The following is a 5,146-nucleotide window of genomic DNA, read 5'->3' as shown; positions in this document are numbered from 1 at the left end:
ACGCGATTTCCCCACCGGCATTAGTGAAAATTAAGTTAAATCCTTGTTTCCCTTGGTTTTAACGCAATAGCGTTAAGGGCCCTGTGTCGCAGAGAAACCAGGTCAGCGTCTCGTGTTCGGCGTCTACCGTCTTGTGAGCCATAAATTATTCCGAACCACACATACCAAACCACGCAGACCCTCCGCGTAGCGCTCACACGTTACCGAACTAATTGAATGTCTCGAAGTAAAATGCGTCAGGAGGATTGTTGAGTGCGACTTACACACAACCTACAGACATATGATAGCGTCGCATCCTAATTTGAATGTACGAGAAAACATAATTCTGTTTGAATATACGAAAAAACATAAGTGTCTTACGCGGAAACTCAAACACAAACCTCTTTTCCAGCGCTTCTACCATTCGTAGAGCGGCGCGCCCGTTTCCTTGCAACTCTATCCAGATGGCGCTCGCCTCCGGGCATCCGTGGGCCACGCGAGGGGCCGCGTTTCTACCAGAGAGCTCGCCTTCGTGCCTAGCGTTCGCTGCCAGCGTTCCCCAGTAAACATTACGGTTACATAAGCAGCAGTTGCCGGGAAGCGTTTATCGCGTTCCACTCTTAAAGGCGAGGCTTAAGCGTCCTCCAATATAATTTTTTTTTAAAGGATCGTGTCCGTGTGTCGACAGAAAACTCGAGCGTTTTCCTCCGGCGTTCGCGTCAGACGCCACCAGCGTTCGGGCCGTCGAGTACGCGACGTGATTGTTTTGGCCCTACTAGAATAAAACGTTGTTGCGTGGGCCGATCCCGAAGATATAGAATGCCGGGCCGAACCGCGGCGGAGGTGCAGTTCGCCATTAAGGAGCCCACATACACAGCTTCGCTGGTCATATACTTCTTCGCAGAGCGGAAGCTAGGGCACTGAATCTGTTGCGGGAATTTATCTTTACGATTACTGTGTGATTTCGCTAGTATGAGATCGTTTTTAGAGCATGCCAAAACAAAAATAATACCTGCCAGCGGATGCCTCAGGAGGGCACATGCGAGGGACACGAGGACGATCACGTGCCGGACAGAAGCGGTGCAGAATGCGGTTACTTACACGTACGTACAGTCGCGGTCAAAAATACGCGGCCCACGGCTCCAGTCGGCGGAGCGGCCGCGAGCCGCACCGCGGCGCTCGCGTCGGCGCTGCGAGAGTTTGCGCTCTGACGACAGGTATCTCCCTACGTATCGTCCGTATCCGTTACGTATCCGCCCGTTACGTATCGTCCGTTACGTATCCGCCCGAGAGCGAGGGAGATACCTGTCGTCAGAGCGCAAACTCTCGCAGCGCCGACGCGAGCGCCGCGGTGCGGCTCGCGGCCGCTCCGCCGACTGGAGCCGTGGGCCGCGTATTTTTGACCGCGACTGTACCTGCCCATATCGTTCTTTCATCTCATCCTCGTGACGTCATCGCGTAGACGTCTCACAATAACTGTGCATCAACGCACATTGTGAGACCAAGTCATGGTGGATTTGCCCATAATTTGGTGTATTCGTTCATTTTGGCATAGCTTGCGAGTGGTAGGTGGCATAAGCACAAAATAAATTGTGTGAGATGAAGGTTGTGATCTTTGTGGATGTAAACCTAAACATTGCATGAGATTTGATGTTGCATATAATAAAACAAGTAGCCGAACAGTCATTGTGTAGCGTTTAATTAATCGCTCCACTGAAGCATCGAATGCTTAATTATCGCACATTCTAACATTTGCGTTAATTAAATTCCGACAATATTTCTTTTTTTTTTTTCTAGACGCTGGACAACACTGAAATGCCCATGTCTAACGAGCTGTTTTCGTAGTTGTATGGACGCCATTGAAACTTGTGCATGATTTACGAAACAAATGTTAGCAATTAATATTTTCATTGAATTTTCGAATGCTGTTTAAGCATATTTTGACATGAATGTTCAAGATTAAGGAAGAGAATTCAGGTTACCGTTGTTGGGGCCATCGATAACCATGCACCTAGCTACTGTAAAACGTAGTCCAATGTAATTTTGTTACAGCGGTTCTCTAAGGCAGACAATTTCTCGAACTTCGCATACGGCGATGCTTCTTCTAACTTTAAAGAAATAGAGCGTTGCAGAAACACAGGTGTAAACACACAGATGACCATTTCCTTCTGGCCCCACCCACTTTGCCCCCTCTACCACGTCGTGGAGTGACAAGTGGTAGATACGTGCTCTCCTAGACCACGCAAGAAAACGGAGAACTATGTTTGCCAGTAATACCAGTACGCCTTGAATTCAAAACAGCGCGATCATTACAGTTGTCTATTCTCAGGTGCTTCGGGGGGAGGGGAGGGCCCCCCCCCCCGAAATTAAGCAGCATATCCCCCTCCCCGCCCACGTCACCACTTGTCACACACATTCCTAAAGCGCTGACAAATCAATCCATTCAGCGGTCAACATTTTACTGACTTTTAGAGCGAAAGCTGTATATGACTAACCTTCCGTGGTTTTTTCAGCGTCCGTCAACAGACAAAATCATGTGGGCCAATCCTGGTGATACTGAAGAAAGGGTCCAAGCTCAATGGCACGTACCCCTGTGGGCTCGGGAACTTGTAACGCGCCCTTCGGTATCATCGGGATGGGCCCGGTATTGCACTATTTTTTAACGGCTTCGTCACCTCCGCCACAGGTCGGCGCACTACCTTGGGGCCGACCCACGGCGGAGGTGAAGCACTTTGCTTTTCGTTTGAGAGCTTTGACTGTCGTCAGCTTTCGCTGCCATTCCATCTTCACACAGTGCAACGGTTGTCAATTTTTTCACTCCTTTTGGATGGCGCTTGTTATCGGCATCTCCTGGGCTGTGAAGGCCAGTTTTCTCCTCAATTCGGTGCCCGCGCGATTAACTAGAGATGAGTTCAGTTGTTACCATCTATTCACCGATAACGCGCATCGCTGTTGCTTGGTTAGTTCAACCTTCTTTGTTTAGACTGATTCAGGGACCAGAAAGCGATTCGATTCGTAGTCAGCCGGTCTGTATGCTCGTGCAACGAGTTGCGGCCGGAGAAGACGCCAGTTGCGTTTAATTTTTCCTTTTGCGTCATTATTTCCTCGAGTAACGGCTCGCCGCGACGCTGGCAAATCTTCGGAACCATATACCCGCGATATGGGTCAAATAAAGTGCAAATTAAAATAATTCGAAACAGCGTCCATCATCAAACCCTGCAATAACCCTTAAACCCATAAGCAATATATGACTGTCACCCCTTTTCTCGTCTGGTTCTTCCTTAATTGTACAGCACTTTTCGTGTAAAATTGGCAACTGGAAACAAGAGTCGCAAGGAAATGAGAAATTGAGCGATCTACTAAGGGAGAAAGCCAAGGCAACAGCCAAACAGGAAGGAAAAGCGAAAATTAATAAATTGAACCGTTTGTGAAAATATTTATGGATTACCATCTTTTTATTTAAAAAGGAAGTAGAGAAAACGCTGCTGGAAGTGGAGAATAATTCTGTGTGTTTTGAATAACGCTTCTACAGTTATCAGTCGAGCCGTCTGATGTAGCCACTTCTCTGCTGTACTAATGTGGAATAGAGGGTTTTAGTTGAGCGTGTAACCTTCCGCGGCGGGCGCAGTACGTCAAGAACCGCAGCGTCCTGCGCTCTACGCGTTACGCGGGACGTACGGGACTACCATGCATCGTTACCCAACCTCCCAAATAACAACACGAGTCGGTTTTGGCACTTAAATTGGTAGAGCAGTAAAGGAGGGATCCAAAAGATTGTTCTGCAAATAGATATATGTATATTTCTCTATAATTCTTGGAGCTAATTCAAAAAACGCTAATAGAAATCTTTATTTTACACGTTTGCTTGTTTACTTGTTCTTGGCAGTGTTCGAATTCCTGTGTTTCTTTCATGCGTGATTCGATTTGATGTGATTCCTTGTTTGCCAAGTAAAGGAGAGGTGCATTCCATAGGCGTACCTTTTAGATACACCTTATTTCAATTCTCTTTTGCGGGTTTACGCGTCTTTATGGCGAATGGAGGGCATTATTCATATTTGTACTAGTGAAGTTACGTCCCCTCCCCTCATTTGCATAGAAAAGTTACCTTGGTTTGGGCACCCAGCCCCCCGAAAGACATCCTGGGTACGTGCCTGGTTGTATTGATTAATTGAATCCCTTTATTGGGACAGATGGCACTGTGTATTCATTAGACGTGATATATTTTTTTGAGGTTTGCGTGTGGTAATGTTTTTATTGCAGAGTGAGACATCCTGAAACATAACTGGGCTGTCAGAGCATCGTGCAAAGTACAGAAGCTTTAAAAAAACTAAGTTCCCTAATAGTAACACTTATCATTTACGCTGCAAAGTACGAAAAAAATGTGGAACGCTTCACGATTTTGCGTGTCATCCTTGCGCAGGGGCCATGCTAATCTTCTCTGTATCGTTCCAATTTTAGTATATGTACTTTGGAAGTACACCAGCTATTCCCTCGTTCAACCATATATAGCCATGAACTCGGACGCACCAAAGCAGCGGTGAGAGTTCTTTAATATCCCAAGATTCGACGCCACGACGGTTAAGAATTCACGCATGGTATAATGCTTTACATATACTATGGTTCGTAGCAATGATCTGTTATACTAACGACAGTTTGTTTTAACGAATACGATTCTTATTTCATATGATTTACCTGTGCAACGAGGGAACCGTGAGGGCGGCCCATTGCGGCGCCTCTGCCTGTGCCGCCCTCTCGTGTGCGTCGCTTCAGTTAACACACAAGGCGCGTAAATTCAAAGCGTGGTGCTGGAAGAAAAAAAAAAAAAATAACGCTTACGCGTTTTTTGACGCGGCAATGGGCTCAGTTGGCACTGGATGACGTAAGTTGTGGCGTAACGCCCACTGTAGTCACGCCCCAAGTGTTGAGAGCATGAAGAACGTGTTCACGTGATCATGTGATAGCACACCGCGCGCCATCTTTTCCGAGGTTTTCCATTGCTCCGTGTTACCTCTGTAATAGGTTGCAAGCTTATACGAGTTGGTTCGAATTCATTAGCGCAAAGGGGGACGGTAGCACAGAGAAAAAGGAGAACGCAGGGCACTTGCTGGACTAACAACTGTTCCTCTGTTTTTCAACTGCTCCTCTAGCTGTTGTTCGACTGCTCCTC

General features: G+C 47.0%; 1 non-coding gene across 1 annotated transcript; it reads right to left on the bottom strand.

The window, feature by feature from the left end:
• Positions 1-4,354: 4,354 nt before the first annotated feature.
• LOC126528641 (U6 spliceosomal RNA) lies at positions 4,355-4,457 on the bottom strand. The gene has a single exon (XR_007599069.1). It is a non-coding gene; the product is annotated as a U6 spliceosomal RNA (small nuclear RNA).
• Between the last annotated feature and the right edge of the window lie 689 nt (positions 4,458-5,146).

The sequence above is a fragment of the Dermacentor andersoni genome, chromosome 9 (genome assembly GCF_023375885.2).
Source record: "Dermacentor andersoni chromosome 9, qqDerAnde1_hic_scaffold, whole genome shotgun sequence".
Taxonomy (NCBI): Eukaryota; Metazoa; Arthropoda; class Arachnida; order Ixodida; family Ixodidae; genus Dermacentor; species Dermacentor andersoni.
Note: the sequence above shows the minus strand (reverse complement) of the source record. Positions and strands in the feature narration are given on the sequence as shown.